Consider the following 19,999-nt stretch of genomic DNA (forward strand, 5'->3'; position numbering starts at 1 on the left):
ATTAGGAAACCTCAGCATCTCATAAATGACAATACATAATTTGTCTATTATCCCCACCTGAGCAATACATGAAGTGATTTTCTTGTCAAATTTAGACAGAGGCTGTGTGTCACAAACCCTTTAATTCATTTTCTGATTATCTTGACTTCAAACAAGTTTCAGTTCTCAACATAGAAGTAAGGACATAATGTAGTCTGTTTAAATTTCAATACCACCAAACTCAATGGACTGTGAATTCATTACCTGAATTCACAGTATATTATGTGGTTCATCACTCATATTGGTATTCACTCAGCTTCTGAAAAGATAAACTGGGTGGATCTTTAATGGATTCATGCACTTAAAGCACTCCCACCAGTTTCTCTATCCTATCCTTCAACATACATCACCCGAAGGAATTAGAGTTTTTATTTTTTTTTTTGTTTTTTTTTTTGTTTTTTTCCCACATACTGAATTTTACCCTTGAGTTATACATCATCTGATTAATTCCTTGTCTATATGGTTTACATATTATGACTTTGTAATATTTCTTATTCATGCCAATACTATTTTCTCTAACATGGTGAGTTTCCTCATATATTTAGAGTTGTAATGACATCTCCCCATATACATTCCTGTGCGATATGCCTTACATCCTATTTAATTTTATTTGAGGTGTATATTTCTCAAATAAGATGTTGTTGGACCATATTCAACTAAATACTTCCTCAATCTTCCTAGCATTCCCTTGCCACCAAAGCTTTTTCAATGATCCAAAGACTATATCCAAAAAAAAACCCTAGCACAAATTACCTATATACATAGATGCTAAAAAAAGTTTAATGGGTATCCATATGTAAATTTAAATATTCAACCACCTAATTTGCAGCTAATCACCTTAAATTTAATTTAATTTGTAACGAAAATCAACAAAGGTTTTGGAGGACACTCCAATTCTGATGCTAGCTTCTAATCCTTTGGGAAAGATACCCAACTCAGGTGAAAACAGATGGACTACACATTATGTAACCACATTGATTTGGTCCCAAGCTCTATGTTAATCACAATGGATTTTGTGAAATAACTCTCTCCCTATCCGCAACCTCTCCCTAAACTCTTGGTGAAACTGGATGCAAACTCTTTCCATATGCACTAACATATTTTGTCAGCAACATTAGCAGTATGTTAATCCAGCTTTACCTCGAATATTTCTCAATGAACTAATCGTTTTATCACCCCACCTGCTACTCTACCTACTGTGGATATATATTTTATTTGTAGATTTCTGTTTAGTTTGGTTATATTTGAAACAGAATATGAATCCATCTGCATTGTGCATTTCTTCATATAAACATATCAATCATTAACTTCCTTTTTTCTCAGCTGAGCCCTAAACTTATAAATCTATACATGTATTTCTAGTTAACGTTGAAAACCTTCCATTGTGGTCCTCATTGTTCCAATGAGACATGAGGATGTCAAGCAAGGTTGAACTGCACCCCTGCTTTTGCCCATCCTAGTGTTCCTTTTCCGATTTAAAGTAAGCAAAATCAATAATTTCCAATTTTTAGGTAGTCCACGCATTCTTAGTGCCACCCCATCAAAGGAATTTCTTCTAGCAGTTTATACAAAGGGCAAGATCGCATTCCATTTTTTACTTCAAACTGTCGATATTATTTGCTCAAAAAAATAACAATCTATGCATTCCAGCTTGTAATTGGTGCGATCATTACATTGTCAATCTCTTCAAGATGGCCACACACCACTATGTGCAGCTATTAACCGCCTTCTGACTTGAATATTGAGGATGCTGCAGGTTCCCATTAATTAACTATACTCAACAACCATAAGAGTTGTGCATATATTCATTTATGTGATCTTTGACCTTATACATTACACTATTGGATGATTTTGAGTTGTGAATGTTGGATATTTAGTTTGAAGTCCCCAAGGTCAAAATACTTGTAGGTCTCTAAGTATTTAACAACTATTGATAGTTTCATAACCTATTCAATTCTTCAATTCTTAGTGCCAATTTCCCATATCCTAATATGATGTTTGCTTCCATTTGGTCAGCTTCATACTATGGATAAATCTTGGATGCATATTGAAGATAGATTGCATTCCAGTGAGTATGCTAAAGGGGTTAGACAATTCATCGCTATGACCATTTTCCACACTGCTAATACTGATCAGATTAGGTGTCCATGTAGAAGATGTCGGAATAGAGCTTTCCACTCCATTCGTACAGTTGAAGATCATTTGTTCTTTAGAGAGATTGATCCAACTGATACTCCATGGATATTCCATGGAGAAGATGATCCATTCCGGAATGCGACTTTTTCTGACAAAAAAGAAGATGATACATTCGCTCATAGTGATTATATTGATTATCTCAATGAGCTTTTAGATGACATCCATCATGGGTCGTTTATGGATCATCATATCAGAAATGATGGTGAATCTTATGGTGGTGATCAACCCTCCACCTCTAATGCTCCTGTCAACTCTAATTTCGAGGATTGGTAGCTAATGCACGACGTCCACTTTATCCTTCATGTACTAAGTTCTCAAAGCTATCATTCATCATTAAGCTGCTTCACATTAAGAGCATAGGTGGGTGGACCGTGAAGTCCTTCGATATGGTCATAAAGCTCTTGCAAGAGGCATTTCCTGATGCTCTATTCCCTGACTCATATAGTGATTCCTGTCGCTTGGAGCGGGGATTGGGCTTTAGTTACGAAAAGATCCATGTCTGCCAAAATGATTGTGCCTTGTTTTAGAAGGAAAATGCATCGTACAATGAATGCCCCAAATGTAAGGCATCTAGGTGGGAGCAAAGCACAATTCAGGGACGAAGGATACCACAAAAGGTACTCCGATATTTTCCCCTTAAGTCGTGCTTGCAGAGGCTATATATGTCAAAGAAGACAGCCCAAGACATGAGATGACATGTAGATGGACGTGTTGACGATCCAACGTGCATGCGACACCCATCAGATTCGAAGGCTTGGAAGGACTTTGATAAGAAGCATATGCCATTTTCCACAAATCCTCGCAATGTTAGACTTGGTTTAGCTAGTGATAGGTTTAACCCATTCAACAACATGAGTGGACCGTATAGCATTTAGCCAGTACTGCTTGTGTCGTACAACTTGCCCCCTGGCTATGCATGAAAGAACCATACACTATGCTCTCGTTGTTAATACCTGGCCCTAAGTCACCAGGTAATGATATTGATGTCTTTCTGCATCCTCTACTCGATGAGTTGAAGGAGTTATGGGAAGAGGGTATTCGTACCTATGATGCATACAGTAAGCAACACTTCATGTTACATGCAGTGCTACTCTGAACAATCAATGACTTCCCCGCATATGCCAATCTTTCTGGGTGGAGTACAAAGGGCAAGATGGCATGCCCCCATTGCATGACTGACACAAATTCACAAAGGTTGGTATATGGCCGCAAACATTGCTATTTGGGTCATCGACTATAGTTGGCCCCAGATCACAGTTGGAGACAGAAAAAAAATGCTTTTAATGGACATGAAGAGCACAAGCTCCAAACATCAAGGGTCCAGGGAAAGAAATTGCTACAACAATTAAGTCAAGTGTCACATGTTCAGTTTGGTAAATCTTCTGCGAAAAGGAAACGAACTCCCAATCATCTTAATTGGACGAAAAAATCAATATTTTTTGAGTTTCCTTACTGGTTATCCTTAGATTTTAGACATAATCTGGACGTCATGCATATAGAAAAAAACATATGCGATAACGTGGTCGGAACATTGTTGAATATTGAAGGTAAAACTAAGGACTCTGCCAATGCACATAAAGATTTGGCCAATCTTGGAATAAGGAAAGAATTGCATTTACAACAACATGGCGAGTCTATAACCATGGGTCTTAGTTGCTACATGTTAAATTTAAATGAGCGAAGGGCTTTTTGTGAGTGGTTGTCAAAAGTTAAATTTCCTGATGGGTTCGCATCGAATATTGTCTGGTGTGTCAATGTTAGTAAGGGAAAGATCAGTGAAATGAAGAGTCATGATTGTCACGTATTTATGCAAGCATTGTTGCTGGTCGTGATTGGTGGATTCTTACGGGCCGATGTGCGTCAAGCCTTACTAGAGTTGAGTTGGTTCTTCAAAGAATTATGTTCCCAAACTTTGAACTTACCAGTGTTTCATCATCTTCATGCAATTCCCATGATTCTCTGCAAACTAGAAATGATATTCCCTCCAGCTTTTTTTGATATCATGGTGCACCTTTCTATTCACTTGCCAGAGGAGGCTCTACTTGCAGGACCTGTGCATATAGATGGATGAATCCTTTTGAGAGGTACTTAGGAAAGTTCAAGCGGTACGTTCGCAATAGAGCCCGTCCTGAAGACTCAATTGTTGAGGCATATGTGCATCTCGAGTGCCTTACATTTTGCTCTATGTACCTCCCTGATATAGAAACTAAGTTTAATCGAGAGGAACGTAATAGTGATGTACTTACAAGTTCCACTGAGGAGGGGAATAGGGCAAGTTTATCGATTTTCTTACAAAAAGTTAGACCATTAGGGATAGGGCACTCACACAAATTAGCCAATATACTAATGGTCAAGACCCGATGGTATGTTCTTAATAATTGCATGGAGGTTGAGCAATATATTGAGTACATCCATCATCCTACTGTTCAATACTTTAGGTTATGAACAGCAATTGCTGAAACCTTCTAACAAAATACTTGTATTGACAGGGAGCACTATAACAAGATGAAAGAAGAGAACCCTGATAACATCGATCGTAGGCACCAGAGTCAATTTCCATCGTGGTTCAGGGCACGGGTAAAAGTTCGTTTTCTTCCAGCCGCATATAGTTAAGTTAACGTTGATTTTAAAGAATTAAGTAATTCTTTACACTTTTGCTTTCCTCTTGTCTAGTAGATTTGAGAGCTGCGCGCAGTTAGGCCAACAGAGGTATCCGACGACATATATGCATTAGCATGTGATCCAGATCCACGGGTCGCGTCTTATGCCGGATGCATAATGAATGGTGTTCAATTCCACATAAAAGAGCGTGAAAGGCATCGCTGCACTCAAAACAGTGGGGTTGCGGTGCATGGCGAGCATTGTGGATCCCCTGTTGACTTCTACGGGGTGTTGCATGATATTATAGAAATACGCTATATGGGTTGGCGTAAGGTTTATCTATTTCAATGCATTTGGTATGATGTTGGCGACCCGAGAAGGGGGATACGGGTTGGGTACCACTTAACGTTGGTGAATACTGCTAGGCAGTGGTATAAATATGAGACTTTTGCCCTTGCGTGCCAAGCAAGTCAAGTATTTTATTTGTCCGATCCAATTTTGGGTGAAAGTTGGCAGGTCGTCCATAAGGTAACAAGTAGAAATGTTTACAACCTTCGCGCAATGATGCCTATTGGGGATGCGCTTGATGATGGTGAGTCATCATGGGGTGACTCAGAAGATGGCGATCGTAATAATCTGGACAACTATCCCCCTACTCTCGATGTCGATGAAGCCATGTCCGATCCACTGAACCGACTCAATGAAGAGCATTTGCTAGTTAAGGCAACAAATATCTCGCATTGAGACCCGGCCCAACCAGTCGACGATGATGTTGATGATGATCTTGACCCACTTGACGATAAAATGGAAATGGAGGACATAAGTGCCGATGACAACTCGGACAACGAGTCCGACCATCCTCTGACTAGGGAGGATGATGATTAGTGCAATAAGAATTGATTGTCGTGAATTTATTCATTGATGTTGAAAAGAAAATTTAGGAGTAAGTGATTGAGTTGAATTATTGCATTTTTAATACTTTTGGAACCAATATATATTAATTCTTTCATTACTTTATCATTGGTTTTATATGGAAAAATGAATAAATCAAAGTTGTGATTTTAATTGATTAAAAGCATGAATTTCTGCTCTAATTTTATCAACTGCCAATTAATATGGATTATGGTACATTTCGCTTGAGCGGCGGCTTCTGGCCGCTCGAGCGAAGTCAGGCAGATTCAAACGCTCGAGCGGAGCGACAGTGGGCTCGAGCGAGATGCGAGAAAAGAGATCGCTCGAGCGGAGGCATTTGGCCGCTTGAGCGAATTCAGGCAGAGTCGAACGCTCGATGTTCGCTCGACAGGCCACTGGAGTGAACTTAGGCAGAGTCGAAAGCTCGATGTTCGCTCGACACTCCGCTCGAGCGAATATCGCATTTTTACAGATCAGGGTTCATTCCGCCGTCAGAGTATATATATGTTTTTTTTTTTACATCTTAGGATGACTCTTGGGCTGGAAAACTCGGTTTTTGAGTAGAGAAACACTTAGAATTCATTTTTCCTTTGATTTTCGTTCAGATTCGGAGAGGAGGATTCATTCAATCGATCATTCACGCAGCTACACAATTTCCACTGGATCATTCACTCACACTGCAGCAGATTGAAGAACTCCTTGAGGGGTCCAATTGCCACTGCAGCTCAGCCTCCTCCACCACTTCGAATCTTCATCTCCATTTAACTGGCTTAATCTTTTCAATTCCCTACTTACTATTTCATTTCAGTTTTGAGTTTCTGAATTATTTTAGAGAAATTTGATTTAGACGTTTGAGTAATTTATTTGTTATTCATTTAATTCGTGTTATTTATTCTTATCGTTTCGTTAAGCTTTCATTTTAGTATTGATTACAATTACGGTGGTTTAATTTGAGAATTTGTGATTTGAATATAATGATGAACCCTAGAACATTGAATTTGGGGCTTTTCAATTTTCAGTGCATGTTTTATCAATTACTTCCTAATTTAGTTTGATTCTTAATCTAGTTTTATTAATTTCTGAGTTTAATCTATTAGTCCTTTTTATTCCAATCCGACAATCAAAATCCAAAAATATGAATCTAGTCCATGACTAATACCCTCTTCCATCCATTGCACATACCATCATTTTATTTTCTCTTTGTTTCACCTTTTTCAAGGAGTTTGATTTTTAAGTAACTTTCCCTGAGGAGACGATCTATAAATTTATTCCTAATTATTACACGACATCCTCCTGCACTTGGGATAACTTTAGTGCTACTCATTTTTGAGTGAGTCAGTAAGTCTAATATTGCATGTCAAGTAGTTTTACCAAGACTAACAATCTAATATAGGTTCCATTTAGTTTTTATGCATGCTCACCTGTAGTTGTTGGAAATAAACTACAGGTGAATAGTTAAGCTAATATACTTGCTAACTACGTGTATGTGTGTTATGCGCAAACAATGAATGATATTTTATCGACTCCAAAATGTAAGAAGATCAATGGGAAGCAAGCATGCGAATGCATATGGTATGTTCTTGGAGTACATTTCCTCATATAAATAGTTGGTGGCCACATGTAGTTTTTCAATATTCCTTGAATGTCGATATTCCTAGTAGGTGTCCATAATTATAGATCAAGACTATACATTTACAATACGATTTTTAATTTGTATGAGAACTTGTTGGGATAGATGTGATGACCCGCTTTTGAGTGTATTTTCGCTGAAATAGTTATTTTTATTTTAATTAATATTTTAGTTATTTATTTTAATTTATTTGCGTTTTAAAATTGTTTTTAATTTAATTGATGTTTTGTTTTATTTCTTTTGGTTGTTTACAGTTTTTAATCTCTTTTCGGCGGTTTAGTGTTGTTTTTCCCGGACTGAGGATTAGACCTCGTCTTTTCCCTACATCTCTTTCCCTTTTTCCTTTTCTTTTTCCTTTTTCTCTTTTTCCTTCTTTCTTTTTCCTTTCTTTTTTCTTTTTCTTTTTCTTTTTTTTCTTTCTTTCTTTTTCCCTCTCTCTTTCCCGCTCGAGCCCCCCCGGTCTCTCTCTCTCTTCTCTCTCCCTCACGCCGGAACACTTCTCAGCCCAGACCCACCGCCGCCGGCCACCGTGCGGCACACCACCCCCACCAAAACCTTCCCCTCCCTCCGGCGCACCACCCCACCGATTTCCACCCCCATCCGGCCGGCCGTTTGGCCGGAAAAGCTCTCCAAAGGCTGCACGGATTTTGCTCCGATCCGCCGCCGTCGCTCCACCTTCGGCCACCATTTCTTCACCACTTCATCACCGGTCTCTTGCTGTCCTAACCCACCTATTTCCGGCCTCCAACGACCACCGGAACAACTCCTACGAGCTGGCTTTCCTTTTTGGGAAATCCAGCCTCTTTCCGGCGATTCCGCCGCCACCCACGGCCAACCACCACTTCCAATAGCTTCACAACCATCCCTAGACCATTCCCTATCAATCTCAAGCCCTAGTTTGTCCCCGTTCAAAAGTGGGTTTTTCACAACCCATGGCCACAGTGAATTTTCACTGTGACGTTGCTTTTTCGCCGCCGTTTGCAACGCCTCGTGTTTTCTGAAATTGCCATATAGCGTTGTAAGTATTTTCCAAACCCTATTTTCAGATTTAAATATATATTGCTCTTTCAATTAATTAATCTGCTGGTTGGTTGATTCCGGACTGAGTCCGAGGAGTTCGGGGGTCGGATGGATGGAGGACGGAGTTGCTTGTTTTATTGTTTTATGTTGTTGGATTATTTTATGATGCATTGATATGGCATTACATGGTGCATGCACGTGTGATTTTGTTTATGTGTGAAAAGCATGTGTATTGGCATAAGTGGTCTTACGGGGGCGTGTGTATCACGACCCCAAGCCGGGATGGGGTATTATCCCGGTGGAGCTCCTCTGGTCACTCGGGAGCGGAATAAACTGAGTGATGTCTCCTGAGTTGTCGCTAGACGACGGGAGCGGGGGCTAGGGGTTGCTTGGCTACGAACGCGCCGGGCGCGGAACCGGGCATCGCTCTACTCACCGACTCCGTGGCCCTTCGCTGGCGAGGGCTAGAGGATGCTTGGCTACGAACGTGCGGGGCACGGAACTGGGCATCGCTCGTTAGGTGTCACATGCGTGGTGGTACTCTGCGGTGTGGCACTGGAGCCAGGGTGTGCAGATGACCCCTAGGGGAGGTCATGGTGCATACGGTTAATATGGATAATGGTTTGAGTCGGACAAAAGCCAAATGTGACTTTTGGCGTGTTTTTCGGAAAGGATGTGTTTTTGGGCCAAATGGGTTTTTGGCGTGTGTGGAAAATTATGTTTTATGGGCTTTGTGCATTGGGCATGTTTCATGCATATTGTTTGAGTTCTATATGTGTTTTTATCTGGTAGTGTTTGGGTTTTACTTACCTGCGGTACCATTTTTGGTTCCGTAGCTTTTGGTGCAGAGTTGGAGGACGAAGAGGAGGAGGCTGAGCCCGAGGATGCGGCTCCGCCGGGTTGCTGATGCTATGATTTATATTTGGTTTAAAACTGTATTTGTGTTTTTGTAATATTTTATTTATGTATGTTTTAAACAGCTTGTATTACGTTAAGAAAAATTCTGGTACTTAGTTATGACTTTCGTTATCCGCTGCGTGTTTCTTTGTACACATATGTTGCTTTTGCACACACTTAGCACCCGTCGATGGGATGGTGACCCGGGTTGTCACCATCCGGAAGTCTCGATTTCCCCGTGTTCGGGCGTGGGGATTTGAGGGCGTCACATATATGGTTTTTGGAAAACATATATAATGTTGTTAGCTAACAATGTTCCAATGGCCAAAGTTGAACAAAGTAAGTAAAACATGCGGTCATTGGTTTCCCATGACCATTAAATTGATATTTTCCTGACTAGGAATGGTTGTTCAAGGTTGTTGTTTGACAAATATAAGGTAGAGCTCAATTGGTGAAGGTCCAATTGAATGGTCTTTATAATATAGGGAAGTCAATGGGTGTGATAGTATTTTCAGCTTAGTATAATGACCAAGGGTAGGTATGGATATTATAATGCAGTAACTTTCAAGATTTGATTTGCCACACAATGAGTTCCATTGTGGATAGTTGTCGTACCTAGTAAATTAAAGTCATGGAAAATGATGTACAAAAGTGTGTATTATTTAATAGGCATATTATCTATGTGCCTATAGAATGATACGAGTTCCATGGGTATGAAGTTTGGTTTACCTCACTTGGCAAAATATACTTAATAAGTTAGCATAATTTTTCTTAACTTAGAAATATAAGTTGCTCAGTTACTCATAGATGGTCATTACATATTTTGTACAGATTTTGGGGATTGCACATTAAAGCTAACGTTGTGCTTGGTCCACCTACATCAATTGTCGATGGAAAGAGTTTGTTTTGTGATAGTGTGTTGGGATCTTAAAAGAGCAAATTGCTAGGCTATGGTTAAAGTTGAATGTTAGGTTGATATAGAAATGGGAACAATTTGACCTTAAAGCGTAATTTGTCTCAACTGAAATCTATAGGATACTAAAAGTAGTTTAGGTTTTCCTGGCTCATGTGGATTTAGTAAGGAAAAATTGTATGCAAAACCTACAAGATGTGTCCATATAAGATGAAATAAAAGCACGCTGCATGGATGACATAGGGTATAAATGCATCCGAATGGAGGAATGATATAAATATTAATCCCCTTGGGGTTATAACAATTGGTAGTTGCTGCAAAGTTAAATATACTTGGCGTACATGGCTAGTTATGCACATCTAGAGTATATATGTACTAAGATGTTTGCAAGTTAATCAGGTTCACATATGATGGTAAATGCAATTTAAAGCATACCAATTTACGTAAAAAACAACACTTTAAGAAAGCCATATGGATGAATCAGGAGGTTTAAAATCTATTTCACACAATATTAATCCAACTTAAGGGGTTAAATTAAAACCAATGGAAAAAGTTACGTTGCAAGTTTGATATAGGTAAGTATTACTACTGAACTATATGATATGGGCAATGAAATCATAGGTAAAGAGTTGGGGCAGTTATACAAACTTAATTGGTCATTGCAAGATGTGTGGGAAATTAACATTTTCTTTTGCACACCTGACTCAATTTGTGATGGAAGAGCCATGATCATTAACTTAGCACAATCCAAAAAAATGAATATCGAACATAGTCATTGGAGGCTGATTTTTTTCTATACTCCCCCTAGAATATTTTGAACTCCCAGTAGGTTAAAAGTAGATTAACCAGTAAAGTACTAAGCATTCAATGAAGAAGCAAAGTGTTTCTATATGATTGAATGGTTTGAAACAATGTGCAGCTAGCTTATGTTCTTGACAAAGTGCAAATTAACAATTAATGAATTAATTAAGTAAAATAAAGGTTTAGCATTTATAATAATCATCCACAAGCTAGCTTAGCTTGTGGATGATTATTATAAATGATACTCTTCCACAAGTTACCAAATTAATGAGGCCAGGAAAGAAAAGAAAACCCCACCAATTATTTGGCACAAGATTCATTCATGACCAGTAGGCCTATCTCTCATTGGAATATGTAACCAAATTTAAACCCAAATTACCTCCGTAATATATAATTATAACAATGCATTGGTGTAAAGAACTAAGTAGTTATTGATCACCTAGCTATATATATATTTTTTTTTTCCTTTAACAAGCAATATTTAGTGTTTCATCAAAATTAGTTCATTTAATAATATGTAAGTATATACATATATACTTATATGTATAGCAATGTTAGCATATATATTGTGGAGGGCAAGAGGGTGTATTTCCAGATCCACCTATTCTTGGAAAGGCTTTTATGCTTGATTAATAACCCCCAAATTGCAGTATAAAATCAGAATGCAAGCAAAATAAAATTAACGAGTGCAGAATAAATTATAACAAAGAATTGGTGTATGAGGAATAATTAATTATTGCTCACCTAACTACCTATATATATCAATTTCTAGTTTCCATAGTTTGCAATGGTGAATTCAGCGCATATACAAAGGTCATATGTACGTATATTGCACAGTCTATATAGCAAGGACAGCATATATGCAACTGTACGTAAATAGCATTCTACAATGCATCCAACACAAATTAATAACCCAAAAAATGAAACCGAGAAAAGTGGTGGACATAGATAATTTAAGTCAAAATACAGAGCGAGAGAATTGTAAAATAAAGGACGGGATATTTTATTTGTGATGATGGATTTTGACTGGGAAATGGTGCCAGTGATGGGGTCCATAGCAAGGCTAAACTATTTTGTGGAATGATGAGGGATTGACAGCAGGGAAGTTGGTGGCATCATACAGCAAGTTGAGAGGTTTGAATTAGAGTCATACTTTCTCTTGGTTGCCTCAGTTCACGTAAAGCAAGCATTCCAGTTGAGAAAAAGCTGAGAGTTTTTCTCAACCGTTTCCTTCAGGGCATGGGTTCACTTGAACTCTCTTCTGAGCTGCTGGCCATTTCCTCTATATCTCTTCACAACCCCACAGATTCTCTATCATCTTCACATCTGTCAGGCAAGCCATTTCAAAAAACCAGGTACACATTGATACTCTACCTAATTATTTTTGTGCAACTCCTTCTGAAGGATTTTAGGAAAGAATCAAAAGTACTTATTTTTTAGTGTGTAATATGGCTTTCCAACCACCTGTTTATGTAAAGCATAGATTTTTCTTCTTCTTAGGCTTAGGCAGATTTGTTGGAGGTTAAATTTAAGAACAAATGTTGATTACATTAAGGTTTGCAACCAAAAAGTTCATGCACCATATATCACAAGCATGTTATATTTTCCAAAAAACCATGTTGTTTTTTTGACTTACATACTTCGAACAGCGCTACACAATGGGTGTTTTGTAAACTATTGTAGTAGCTGTGGTAAACCAGATATCCAAAGTGATCGTATCCTCCTTCTACAAACTGTACTAAAAAGCATTGAACTCTCTTCTTGATGTAAGTGATTTACAGGAAATTTTTATAGACATTTATGTGTAGTTTTGACGTATTACCACAAAAACTACAAAACATGTGAAATAATATTGGTGTTGTTTGTACATATCAATGTAGTATTAACGGTTTGTATGTTAAAATACTTGATGGTGAATATATATGCCCTATTGGATATTTGGCTGCCAAAATATTTCCCCGTATCAAATACAACCTTAGAGTACTACTTGGCTGAGTTGACACAGATTTTGGATATGTTTCCCTAGGTAATGATACAACAGAATACGTTTGGTGGATATTTATAAAGGTATTTAATACATAGATGCTAAGAACTACTGGGCCAATGATTGTTGTATCGGCCAGTTTTATTCAAAGAGTGTGCAGAAATATAAGCATGCAAATCATAATAAAAAAAGGTTTTTAATAAGCAATATTACACACACAAAAAGTGGAGGAATGCTGGAGCAGACCTGGCATTATACATTTATATGCATTCTTGATATAATTTGATATGAAAATAAAGACTAAACAAGGCATTCAGAGGCTCAAGGTGCTCTATGTTATTCTTAAAGAATCTCCATGTAACACTGATTTAAGCATTGAGAATTGCATAAAAACAGAAACCATACTCTTTGAATAAGTTTGCCACATTCACCCATTCAGCATTTCACAGAGTTTGTATAAACGGAGGAGGTTTACCATATAAAATTGATTGAGTTCAATGATTGTACCAGATTAGGTGAAAATATACATAGACACAATTTAGGAGCTTTTCCATACTATGATGTCGATAGGCAGAGTTAGTAATTACACAGATACAAATGAGAGATGGTTGGTTTTATGTCAAACATCACTATATGTCTTCATGTTAATTTGAAGCCCCTAGGAAAACAACTGAGAGATGGTAAGTCAAGAAGACAAACAAAGTAACATTATAAAAAGAAATAGTAAATTATGGGTTCGGCATATAGTGCAAAGTTCAAATCATTACTAACTAAACTAACTGTGCAAAGGTTGATCAAGGTTTTAGAGATATTTAAGGTTAAGTTAGCTAGATAGTTTCAAGTGGCATAGGCTATTCAATACTTTTGGAAATAATACAGAACACTAATATCACCTCTTCTCTGAGTTTCCTCCAAATATATTGATGCTTCAAATCGTCTATAGGACCCAAGAGTGTGGCACTGTCTTACATTGAGAATGTATAACCCGATTCTAGGCAACCAAGAAGTATAGTGAGATTATCATACCAATTCACTTAACTAGAAATTGGGGACTGCACAGCATATCAATTCAGCATTAATGTACATTCAAAACAGATAATAAGTAATTCTGATAACATTCAGGCAGATTTTAAAACAAGAGGGTATTGGTTTATGGGCCATGCAACATGGAAGGAAGTGGATATATGTTATTAAAATACTGTGGCCACATATATATATATATATATATATATATATATATATGCATATTGAGTTGAGTTTGGAATAAGCATTATATTCATGTGTTGGGATTAATCTTTCTGAAAATTGCAAATGTTATCAGAATTACTATATAAAAAAAATCACACAGACAGTAAATCTATGTGATCTTTCAATTCCAAAAGTTAAATGCTTTTATCTTTCTAAAACATAATAGCCTCCAGCTATGTGCACATCACAGTTGAAGATTAGCACACCACTTCAATACTAGTTAAGTAATGGGGTAGGTACAGATGATTTTATCATTTCCATATCTAAATTTAGCTATAAATTGTAGAATAATGAAAATCGAAGATGTAAAGTATTTAATGACTTCTTATTGATAAAGACATTCCAAAAGGTTCAATTTGTTAAATTTGAGCCCTAGGATAGTTAGTTTATTTTGTTAAAATGACAATCCAAGAGTTATGATGAAAGAAGACAAATTAAAGTAACATGGGGAATGGTTAGTCTGCCACCCCACTAACTTAGAAGAGCCTTAGATGCCTTGTTTTGTGAAACCAGCTGGCCTGCTACTTGGTTTTTTTTACCAAAAAAAACAGAGGGCAATATTTGTCGTATGGGGTTAAAGTTGGAGAAAAAACTAACCAAATCTTTCATCGCTACGCTATATCCTGTTAGTATTATATGAAATAGTAAATTATAATGTGGCAAACATAACAATTAGAGGCCTATATAGTCATTTAATTACATGTCGATACTGTTTTGTAATGGAAATATGTACTTAATGTTGCAAATATTTTCCTGGTTGCATGCAGGTATATCCACCCACTAGCAAAGCCAAGGATGGTGAGAAGTATAAAGTTTTAGGGGGGTCGAGTCCGACATGGTAGAGTTGAGATGTGTAGTAGTCAAGTACGAGACACGTTACCTCCGAGCACCGTGTTGCGGGATGAGCCAGACTCAAATGATTCAACTCAGGATGTAGGAGGTGCGAGCGCAATAGAGGTTTTGGGTGGTAACCAAGTTGGAGAGGGCCACACTAATACATGTATGTCATCCATGTAAGACAAGCTATAGCATTTACTAAGTTCTACTCAATTGATATACAATGGTCAAGTACATAATGCAATCTTGGTTCATGGTAGCTATATATAAAATATACATATAACAATTGATGTATTGATGTAGATCCACCCCCTAAGAAAAGAGGAAGAGGGTCAGCGAAGGGCACGCTATTTGAAAGAATGAGAAAAGTGGGAAAAATACCACTAGTTATACAAGATGGACATTGAGGGCCATCTTGCGAGAATGCATTAATATTCACTGGGCAACTAACGGAGGTTATTAAAGTACATGCCAACATGACTCATGCTAGTTGGAGTTGTGTACTCGAAGATGAAAAACAAGAACTGATTGACCGTGTTAGGGTAGGAATCCCTTTTTTTAAACATATATGGGTTGTATGCGTACGTATCCAACCCATATATGCACACATGTTTGGCATTTCTTTATGTAACAAAGTGCTTATTTGATATTGCAGGTAGATTTTGTTCTAGATTGGAATAGAGACAACCATCGTGAGATGGTTGAGACACATTTGGCCGACAAGTATAATGCATATCATTATGCATTACACAAAGTATATTTAAAATATGCTTCACATGAAGAGGCCCTACATGGTGGGACGGAAAAGGTGGAGAAAGCTATATGGGAAAAGCTATGTGAATGGTGGGCAAGTGCAACATTCAAGGTATTTCCTACACCATTAAGTTTCTACTTTGTATTTACCACATTAAAAAGGTTTGCAAAATTAGTTATAGTATTTTAGCTACATAGTATAGACACCACCCATCAAATTAGGTTTCATATTAGTGTTTTTTTCGCATAAGTTTAAATAATACATCGATATGTAATTTATTACGGGGCATTAATAAATTGGAAACGTATGCAGGAGAAGTCTAAAAGGAACAGTTCAAATAGGCAAAAACTAAAGGTCAAACATACCGGTGGGTGAAAATCCTTCATACGGATATTAGAGGAGAAGGTTTGTGATATGCATATGGTATAATATAAGTCAAATTATGAGTATAGGGTTCAATAAAGTTACTGTTATTTGTGTGTTTCAACGAAAGAAAGCGTCTAATATGGTAGAATTCTACAAAAAAACACACTGGTCAACACGGAAGGGTAAATTCATCAATGTAGCAACCGAACACAATTATGTAAGTGTTTACATTTAATTTTATATCTTTTAACAGGTTGCAAAGTAACTTTAACATCATGCTGATTTTCCTTTGATAACATTTTCAGAATCTAATGATGGAAATGTTAGCTAAAAAAGATCCCAAAGACGATGTAGAAGAAGCGGCTGACACTATATTCAAAGAAGTTTTGGGAAACAGACCTAAGTATGCAGTAGGCTTGGGGCACATGGTGATTCCAGACTCCTCTCCTTCAATGAAGAAAAGTAGGGCATTTATCCGTCTATCGAAGAAGAATCAACGAAACAAGAGTGATGCGGAAATGTACAAGAGCAAACTAGATGCAATGATGGGCGATATTGCGGAGTTGAGAAGGAATTTGTCTGAGCATGAGAAGGTCTTAATGAGGTATAGGAGCACTGATAAGCATATCAATAGTAGTGAGTCTCATGGAAAGACTCAGCAAGATGCTTAGGCATCTCACTTGATATAGCTCAATTTTTTGTCGAGGGAAATTTTTGTGGGAAACTATTTTTGTGGGTTGTTTATAACATGTGTAACAATCCAATGGCCAAAGACTTATGTCCCTCACTTGTTTTTTGGTACTTTAGTATTATAGTTAGGGTGCATATCTATTAATCAGTGCAGGAAATGTAAAGCTGAAGGGTTTACTTTTTGAGTTGTAGCTATGTTGTTGTTATGAAAGGGTAAGTTCTGTTTAAGACATATAGTAAAGATATTTTTAATTGCTTTTTTAGATTTGATTAAATTGACAGCAAAACTCCAAATCAAAAGGCTGATTTAAGTGTTTTCAAAATTGCAGGTTAGAAGAATATTGTCCAGCTTTCAGCCATAATATCCATCGTGGAAAGTAGATGTAGGGGTTGCTCATTTGATGAAGAGCATTTTTAGTATAATAGGTAATTAGCTGGGCTGTAATTTGTCTATGTTTAAAATTTCAGAATCTATAATTGTTTGCTACTGAATACTAATATCCATCGAGAGCACCCAGTAATCTGTTTCAGGTTTGATTTAACAGCCCAAGGGGTTAGTTTAGATGCTATAGATAAATATTCACACTAAGTAGTTAGATAAGATAAGGAAACCCTCTCTTATCTAACTAATTCGGATATATAAGGAAACCCACTTAAATGGACTACCATAATCATGTATGTGTGTTCGAAAAGTGGTATAATATCCGGTATTGCTGATTAACCAACTGTTATGCTTAGTGCGAAAATAATGTAGCTACATAGGATATTTTAGTAGTTTTCAGCATATGAATTTTGTAAGTCTGATATCAGATTGTGCATATAAATGAGATTTGGTCCTATATTCAGCAAAGGGAGATTTGACATATTTAGATTTGTTGATTTAAATTGTTACAGCAGATTGTGGGTTATGTGATGATGTTTGAATAATTCAGATAGTATATGGGAGATTCAATATACTCTCTAATCTATCATTGCTATGGAAGATGGTGAGACTTTTTATAAATATGGGTCGGTTGTTTTAAAGCAACAGATTGCAATTCCATATAGCAATTGGGTTGTTCAGTAATAAGGGATATATATGGCATGTCTTAATGTATTGCCTCCTGAATGGCAGACCTGCTATAGCATGACATCTTGTAGAATATGCAACTGTAGGAACACAATAGCTTAGTTCTAATGTTAGGTGTATATAATTAATTGAATGATGGGAAATTGTGTGCCAATTGAGTTGAATATTTTATTCTCCATATACAAGCTTGTGTTCATTTATTTTTCCCTAAATAAATATGTATATGCTATAAGGGCTAGAGTATAATTAATTAAAAATAAACCCAAGTGTATTATCAACGATTAGTATAGTACATTCCCACCCCATGCCATGTCATTCACTGGTGAAGTATACTTTTAGTTTGACACAATACTTTTTTGTAAAGTTAAAGTAACATTTAGCAACTTGCTTTGTGTTCATCAGGAAATCAGATTGTTCTGGAGAAAGAGGTCAACAACATCATACCCACATTTAGTAAGCTGTCTATATGAACCAAATCATGTTCACAATAGATGTTGTTGGAGAGGGAGTTGTGTTATCACCTGCTATACGTACCTGGAATTGAGTTGCAAACTTGTTGTATGTTACATGGAATGTAATTAGCAGTTTAATATATATGTTGGCAGATTTGGTTATTAAATGGTATTTCTAAGGATGTTGGTAGATTTATTTACTTATGGTATGGATATGATTTTTGCTTAAAAGGTTATTATGGATCATTGGTATCAGATTAGTGGGGTTTTTATGATTGGTTTTGATCTTGAGCAAATATTTGGATGCACTAAAGTTGGAATCAATTTTACACTGATTTACCCAGTGTCAAATAAAAATTCTTTGTCATGACTTGAAATATTGTTTTCACCAATGATCATTGGTGGGAAAAAAATGTGAGGTAAGGTATCATTGTATAAAGGAAACACTTGTTGTGCCAAATATATATTTAATTTGCATGGTTAGCTTCGTGGTATAAAATCTACTGCCCACGAAATGGAATGGTGGGGAAAAAATTAGAGGAGCTATATGGACCCCCAATTAAGATAGACAGCACGAAGGTTTTCATGGCAAAATGAGATTTTCTGCAACAAGTTCAATTATTGGACTAATGGCTAAAGAAATTGTATCCACGAGTGAAACCATCCAAATTCACTAATAGCCACCCAGGAAAATTATGACCATATAGCCTATTGTCACCGTAACTGTCTGGTGCTAAACAGAGTAATATATGGATTCCATTTTGTATTTCTGCAACTATTCTTCGTGGTAAAAACATAAGTTTTACCCACCAAATGCAATTTTTGTGGTAAACTATTATTGGTCATGAATTATATGCCACCAGCATCTCACGGCATCATTTGGTGGAAACTTGTTACTTCCCACGTAACTGTCACTTTTTTCCGACTTATGCTACTAATGGAAATAACAGGATAAGCCACGGCAACTGCAGCCATGCACCTACTTTTGTCACGGTAAAAGTATATGGATTATAGGACCTTATCCAGTGTCACAAATGTAGGGGAATACTTATTAGCAATGATACATATCACGGGGAATACTTATTTGCAATGAAAGAACAGGCAGCATAATTCCTTCTTTTGACAAGGATGCTGGTAACTAAATGGTATTTATCACTAAATCACCTAATCCTAAACGATTTATACTCACGATCAAGGGAGTGGCTAAAACGTTTATACGACTAAACGAGTAACGGTGAAATTCATGGCTATACAACTTTTTCGGACTGTGGCTCTGGTGACAACTAATGTTCCTCTCACCACAAAGGACTAGGTAGCAAGTCGATTTGCCATGGAAGGAAACAAGTTTTTCCACTCCCACCTATCGTGACAAAAAGTGATTTTTTCCCACCACTTAATTCTTTCATGCGAACAGGTTATTGCTCATGAATTATATGCCACCAACAAGTCACGAACAGAATTGGTGAGAAAAAATATTTTTCCCACAAACCCCCAGATATGTCTACCAAATTCCCTCGCAGAAAAAACCTCAATTTGTTGTAGTGAGATTTCTCATCTCAAATACAAAATTCTTATCTCATCATTACAACT

This window comes from Carya illinoinensis, chromosome 10, assembly GCF_018687715.1.
Source record: "Carya illinoinensis cultivar Pawnee chromosome 10, C.illinoinensisPawnee_v1, whole genome shotgun sequence".
Taxonomy (NCBI): Eukaryota; Viridiplantae; Streptophyta; class Magnoliopsida; order Fagales; family Juglandaceae; genus Carya; species Carya illinoinensis.